Below are 7593 nucleotides of genomic sequence, written 5' to 3' on the forward strand. Positions count from 1 at the left end.
GAAGTGGATGTCTCAGCATAGACCCGTTCTGGTAGGCACTGAGAGTTCACGATGTGTGGAGGGAGTTTGTAGCCTTTTCGTTGCCTTAACTTGAGCTCCTCCTATAATGTTCATGATAGTCTCAGGCACTGTAGCAGTTGTGTCCCTTCTCCATCTTGAAATGTACTGAAAATGTACTCGAGATTTGCGCTGCCCTCCCCATTGGCCTGCAATACTGTGCTTGTTCATTGGCTTTACAGGCAATGGATGTTGCATTCAGAGAAGAAACTCAGTGAGGAATAACCAGGAATAGTCTCAAGAGAAAGATCTTTCCTTTCTGTTAGACATGAATGTAGTTCTCATGTCTACAGTAGCCTTTTGTTTCCCCAAATTCCCCTTGTTATTACTATTATTTCTGCTTCAGACATGGTGAAACGAGAAAAGATCCTTTGGCTACTAGTGATCTTATTACAGCATTGTCCCATCTTTTCAGAGCAAGTTGTGACAATATTCATGACATCATCATGTTAAAAGTGACCCACCGTGTCTTCTGTAGCATTTTGCTGCCAATAGTAGCATGAGAGGGAGAGAAAAATGAAGTCTGGGAGATCTAGTGTCTCCAGTGTCCGAGAGCTCTTTCATTTCTATCAGCCCTTTCTGAGATCATGTACAGAGAGTTAAAATACTTTGAATGCCGAGGGGGAACATATCAGCCAATGGTCAGATAGCTGTCTCAAGGCTTTCATCTGATCATGCTTGTGCTTCTCCTGCACTGATCACAAGATCATTAGATCATCTGTGATGACAATTAGTGAGGCTGATACTAGCTGTAAAATTCTCTGTTGCTTCTTGAGATTATTTTGTATTCGTCAACTCTTAGATCATTATCTTAAATTGCTAGTTCACTGGGATGCAATTTTTTCCATTCTGAGTTCATTCTCCTATTTTTCTGTTTAGGTAACTGTCTTGGATGGCTCAGAGATAGGACTGCTGCTAGACAGGAGTACTATTGGAAGGCCTTGGAACAGACCCCCCACTCAAGGGTTAAAAGATGGCTATTACTAAAATCCAAAACATTTATTCTTTCCTTGCTCATCTTCTCTTCTCAGATGTCATCATATGAATGCAATATGACACATCAAAAAACCCCAACAAACCCCTCCAACAAATATTTGTTCACAGTAGGTGCGTGATTCATGACAAGTTGTTCTGCCAACATACGGAGATGTTGTTTTTGTCCTGTTTATTATTAACTACTTGGATTCTTATAAACTTCTCTAATATTGCACTTCTTCAATGTTTATTTTGGAAACTACATTTTTTCCTTCATTATAAAGATGCTATAAACAATGTAATTTCATGAATCACTGTGCCGTAGGGACTGTTATAGTTAATGTTCTTAATAGAAATATCTGGCATCCATAAGCTGTTTCTTGCTAATGGGTGGAGATTTCATGTGATATGTCTCACCATGGCCTAGGACAGTCCATGGTGTAAATCTAAGGCAGCCCGACCTGAAGTGGATGCCAATTAGTAAAGGTAAGATTCATTTTACCTAGCCCTAATGGCTTTTGATCCACGTGAGTCATTTACAATTTTTTTTTTGACATGAATAGAAGAAGACCTGTGTCCAGAGAGTGATTCATCTGAACTATGTAAGACACCTAAATTTAGGATGAGATGATTTGCTCTCTGGAAATCCCTCATTTTCTCCATTGGCTAGTGTCAAGAAATCCTAGTTGAGGTTTAGAGGAGGTACCCAACTTTTAGACAGGTAAAAGTAGTTGAGATGAATCTTGCCAATATTGCCCACATTGACAGCATTCAAGCAACTGCGAACTCTGCTATTTTAAGTACCATCTTACATTCTAAAATAGAGTGATATTCAAAGGAGGATGATATGACATGCACCACCGAAACACTTTTTGACATGTTTCTGAGAAATGTGGAAAGATTACATTAAAATTAAGTCTCATGTGAAAAAGGAGACTTCATTTAATGCAAGTACAAACACAACAGTGGGTTATAATTCATTAACAAGTTACACAAAATTAGCGTGATCAAATTTGAATGTAAAATGGGTCAAAACACTTATGATAGTTATGTTTATTGCTACTTTTTGAGTAGAAGAAGCTTCAGTTAAAAAGAGACATTTTAGTAAAATTCTTCCATTTGAAAAATCAAGAGTGAAACTTTACCAGGGAATGAGAGTTTGATATTTGCTGTTTTGATCAAAGTCCTTGCAGTGAGCGTTAACATGTCCGTGATCAAAAACTGAGCAGAGCAAACTGGTGAAAATGGCTGTTTTCACTACAGGCTTTCCCACCAGTTGCCCAGCTGTCTTAAATTCACTGTATTTTGGATGTGATGCCCACAGTCTGCATTTTCTAAAATGGAAGTTTGGCTATACGAATATGTTGTAACTGTGTTTTAAAAATTAGATACCAAAATAAATTCTCTTCCTTCAGTAATAATTTGAAAAGTGTCCAGGGTTCTGTGTCTTTATGAACATTGCTGAAGTCAATGATACTGGTCAGAAAGTGGTTTATTGCAAAGGGTTCATTTCAGGCCGGGGCTTTTCATTCTGATTTATATGGTCAGTATATACTGAACTAAGAAATCAAGTATGAACTTGATTTCTTACTCATGTCTGCATCTAGGTCAGTTAAATTTCTGTTTTCCATAACAATATTTTAAAGTATGGGAAGTCTCATTCTGTTCTCACTCCAGTTCTATACCAGTGACTTTTGTTTTGTAGTGGTGTACATACCACTAGGCCTGGATACATTATTGTATGCCTTATTTAAATCCAGGCTAATTCAAGGGTTCCACAAAAGTTTTCAAATATTAACTAACATTGACTATGACTCTTGATGCAGCTGACCAACAGTCTTGTTCAAAACAGACTCCAGAATTGGTATGTGGGACTTGAAGAATTTGTTAGTACTTTCCATCGTATGCACAAGCTTTCTTTTCTCGTGCCTTGCAAACCCAACAGAATCTTCAGCAAGTTGTTTTGCGTCGATTCATAGGCAACCGGCATTATTTTGCAAAGCATGTGCAACAATAAATGAGTCATTAAGATTTCAAAGTTTAATATGCTGGAGGGAGGAAGGAAACCTAATTATATAAACCTAGCAGCAATAAAAATTTTATTTTGTTTATGTTCTGATATTCAATGACTGTAAGCCATACAAATCAGAATTTATATCCTTTGCTTATCCAGCTGCTGCTCTTATATGTTTCATTCACAATGCTCTTGCATGAAGCAGCAAGCTACCACTTGCCATAGCTGTTATTCTGTTTTTTCATAGCTCTAGATTGGGATGACATAGTCTATGAACCATGTTTGAATCTGTGAACTATGTTTTATTTCTGTAGGTATAGGTCCGACAGCAGTACATCTCTGTAGCCAATTTTATCTGAAAAATTCAAAACATTTTAAGAAGACATTAATATGTTTAGCCCCACTTTATCATTAAAGAAATCGAAGCATGTAGAGGAGTTGCTCAAATGGAAGATATAAACAAAGTGAAAAGAAACTTGATTAAAACTTATCCTTCCTTCTTTAATAGTAATAATTCTAAACATTTCTCTTATTGAAACAGTTTTTCATTCCCTCCATACATATGGCTTGAGGCTTTTTAGAACACAAAATAATGGCACAGAAGTGCTTGTGAGCTTTGCCTAACAAAGAATTGGAGACTGCATTCAGGATAAACAGTGTCTGACACCTTTCTATTCCCTTCTTTCTAGGAATTACCACTTTTAACTATAAAGGAAACTAGTAGAGACAAACAAACAAAATCCCTCAAATTTAAGATGAAATACTTAAAGAATAAAAGTCTCCTAAATTTAAGGTGATTAAGTTCTTTAAAAATTAACTACATCTGAAAGAATAATAAAATCTTTGTTATTGTTTTAGAAATAACTTTTATATTCTTCCTCTTTCATCTCATTTATTTCAACACACATGGTGAAATCTGTTGAGATTTACATACGGATATTTTATCTGTCAATCTATCTAATTGTACTTTGAAGGTTTCTATCAGTACACTTTTCCAGTACCTTGTAAATCATTACTTTAACATTAAAGACATCTTTCTCAGATATCTGTGCTCCAAACATCTGTGCTGAAGTCTGTTGAAAGAAATGTGAATCCTTTGACTGAGTGTCATGGTCCCAAAGATATTTTGTCCTAATTTTTATAATTACTTAGACCAATGACATAAATCAAATTTCAGTTACTATTCTTTAAAGAACAAGCTGTTTATTAGTTGTATTCACTGCTATACTGGAAGCAGAGTTATAAAGGAAATGGTTTAATTATATGTTAGTTTAACCCTATATTTTGATGAGATATTTGATGAAGGCATTTTATACTAATTCTGAATCTTATTGCAATAGTATTTTAAAAATTTTACTATTTTTTCCACTTGAATTTTACCATGGAAGCAAACTGTTGTTTACATGTTGAAATGTATCAACTAAAATTTATACGTTCATGTACAGGCATAAAAACATTGAATACAGACTGAAAGAGAGAGCTGTCCTGCATATTTTCCTCTTTATGAACTCTAATTTAGATACCTTGAATAATTACATGCTCTCATCTCTGTGCCTGATTGATTTTAATGATATCAAAGTGGTAGAGTGACTGCAAATGAAATTTGCAGTCAACAAGTCATCGAATAATTATTTCTGTGAAAAGCTACAACATTTTCTGGAAATGTACCTCAATTGATTCCAAGAGAAATGAGCACATTTCTGGAAGGCAGTTTACCTTGCAAATCAGATCAGAAAAGCCATTCTGTCAGTTCTGCCATGTGACGCATATACCCTGGATGACAAATCCAGTGTTTCTTTTGCACATGTCAAGAACACAGGAACTTTTCAAATGACAAGCAGGAAAAACATCCTGCTTCGGAGGCACAGGAGGGGCAAAACTACATGTGTTCTCCTTTCTTTTTCTTTTCCTCTTGCAGGAGCCAATGAAGTGGTTTAGGGAAGAGATTATTCTCCCTAAAGAAATGAGCAGCGGTTGTTGTGATGGAGGGAGGGAGGAGAAGAGATAGAGGGAGAGCACGAAGTACCGCCATTGGAGAGGGTTGAGACAGCTGATTCAGGGTGATACAGACTTTTCATTATCTGAAACAATTACTTCAGCAAGAACAGCATGAGACTTCATCAAATGTTTTTCAACTCCAGTTCCTGATAGGAGAGCATTACATAACTTGTGCTTTGTGAATGCTGGCAACTGGGAACCTACAGAAAGACAGAGCCAGAAGCAATGCACTCAGCTGCTTGCTTTTCAAAAAAATCTGAGCCAAGCATTAAGCAGACAAGCCTATCTTTACCTTTCCCCCTATACCCTCCATCAACAGAAGCCTGGTTTTCATCACAGATTAATAAACGAAACCTTCTGTCATTTTATTATGCTTCCCACAGCCTTTTGGTAGGAATTCACAGTGCTCCAAGTCAACATTGCCATGGTGCTTGAAATGTCTGTGCATGTTTGTTTGGTTGAAAGAGTAGTGGTGAAGGGGGTTAGAGAGAGGGTTTTAGAGTGCCCTTGTGTACAACCTCAGAAACTTTGGGATGGTTTTGATTCCATTTGATTTGACAAAAATCAGTTGTAGAGCTGGTGCTATTGCTTTTATGTGTTTCACTTTTATAATAATAATAGTAATTTTTAAAAAGAATCTACGTTATATATTTTACTGTCTCCTGAAGTGATTATTTGTATCATTAACTGTTAAGGAAATATGTCTAAGTGCTTAGGAATTCTAATTAAGCAGGCTCAGCTGCAGCGAATAGCTGGAGAATTTCATAATGCCGTTTTGAAATTATAGGCAAGCCAAGATACCAGGGAAACTCTCAAAATTTCCAGTTTTATCATGGCAGACATGGCCACTAAACCTTACTTATTTGTTTTCAAATCAATGAGTTTGTAGACTGTATTATTTCACAATCCTGTTGGCAGTTTTTCCTCTTTTTTGCTTTCTCTCCATCTGCTCTTAAAAAGATGCAGTCTTAGCTAAATAAGCAGAACCTCTTTAGCATTTGCAAGAGATATGCAACTTGTGGGAATAAACTCCATAGAATTTAGTTGGGTTCTGACAAATTATTTATGAGAGGAATTTTGGTTCATTGTCCTTAAGAGTAGGGACAATCCTGATGAGCCCTGGAGAGGAATTGCATTGTGGGTAATTACTGGATTTGACGTGAGAATTTAACAGTAAAAGCCAATACTAAATTATGATGTAATATATTCTTCTGTGTGTAGGACGCTCATCAAAAATCAAGTCAAAACTTTTTTGTGTTGTGTAACTCTTTAATTCTCTGTTTATATGGTAAAAACTTCTCTGTTCTGCTTTCCAAGGACCATTGTTCCCTGCCTGTCTAATCTACCATTGCTAACAAAAATGACCGTAACAAGGCAGTAAGGAACAGTGTCCTCTGGCTCTTTGTTTTCACTCTGCTGCATGAACACGTGTTTCTCCTTTCGTCTTTTCTCTTTTCTCCTTTTCAGGGAAAGGAAACCATTTGTATGTTGTGCTAAGGAAAAGTGATTGAAAAGTGGAAGCCCATACTTTTCTCTTCAGCAAACGGAGATCTGTTTTCAGTCTGATGTTTGGTGAAAGGAAGCTTCAGAGCTGTGGGCCAGCTGCCAGGAATGTCTGATTTCCTTTCCACCCACTCCTGTGATCCTCCCTTTTGGCAGTGATTACTGATGACCACAGCTGTCATGCTAGGTCATGGTAAGCTGTCAAGCAAGGTAGTACATGAGATGTACAAGGCCCAGGCCTTGATCTACGCTGAAGAACAGGATCTTAAATTGAACCTGGTATCAGGCAGTGAGCTAGCATACCACAGTAAGCAGCATCGGGCTGACGTTGCCTGTTGTTCTGGTTTCTTTGGGAGATGGACGAGCAGAAGTTGTTTCTCTAGTTCTTTCTCTTCATAACTTTTTTGTAGCCAGTGATATCCTGAAGCGTGGGGAGGGGTAGTAATTTAGTCAGACTCAAAACAGCTAATTCCTCATTTGACGAGAATGAGTAAGTCCTTCTAGATAGCTGAAACTATATATAGCACTTTGGGTTGCTTTTGCCCAATAGGTGTGTAATAACACAGAAGAACGCCATAATCACACTTCAATCATACCTGTTCAATCAGAACAACAGCATTCAGATGTTGTGCTGCGTATAGCACTCTGTAAGTATATCACCAGTTGTCGACTCTATGGATGGGGCTACAAAATAGCACGGAACTGCAGGCTTCAGAAAATGATGGATAGTGTTGTCAGGGACATAACTTCTATAAATAGGACTTGCACTCTATGTAAGGTAGTATTTTGTTAAGCTTCACATGTTCAGTGCCAAGTGCATAAATGTCTTGTGAAGTGGTAGTATTTTACTATGTTTTATGCTGTACTGACTTCATAATGCACTTTTTACTGTAGCATCTGTTCCTCTTCCAACAGTGTATTAAACAATGTGACTAAAATCTGCTAGGTGTTTGCTCTGTATGCCATTCTCGAAAGGGGGAGGTATGTGTAGTGGAGTGTTTGTTTTAAAAACATATAAGAACAGGTTGCTTTCTGTTTCCCAGAAA

General features: G+C 37.2%; 1 long non-coding RNA gene across 1 annotated transcript in view; it reads left to right on the plus strand.

Moving 5' to 3' along the window:
• Positions 1 to 4587, plus strand: part of LOC112997341 (uncharacterized) — a 54148-nt gene extending 49561 nt beyond the window's left edge. The window contains exon 5 of the long non-coding RNA XR_003262678.2: positions 937 to 4587. This is a non-coding gene — a long non-coding RNA (uncharacterized LOC112997341). The remainder of the gene's footprint in view (positions 1 to 936) is intronic.
• The last annotated feature ends 3006 nt before the right edge of the window (positions 4588 to 7593 follow it).

The sequence above is a fragment of the Dromaius novaehollandiae genome, chromosome 3 (assembly GCF_036370855.1).
Source record: "Dromaius novaehollandiae isolate bDroNov1 chromosome 3, bDroNov1.hap1, whole genome shotgun sequence".
NCBI classification, from domain to species: Eukaryota; Metazoa; Chordata; class Aves; order Casuariiformes; family Dromaiidae; genus Dromaius; species Dromaius novaehollandiae.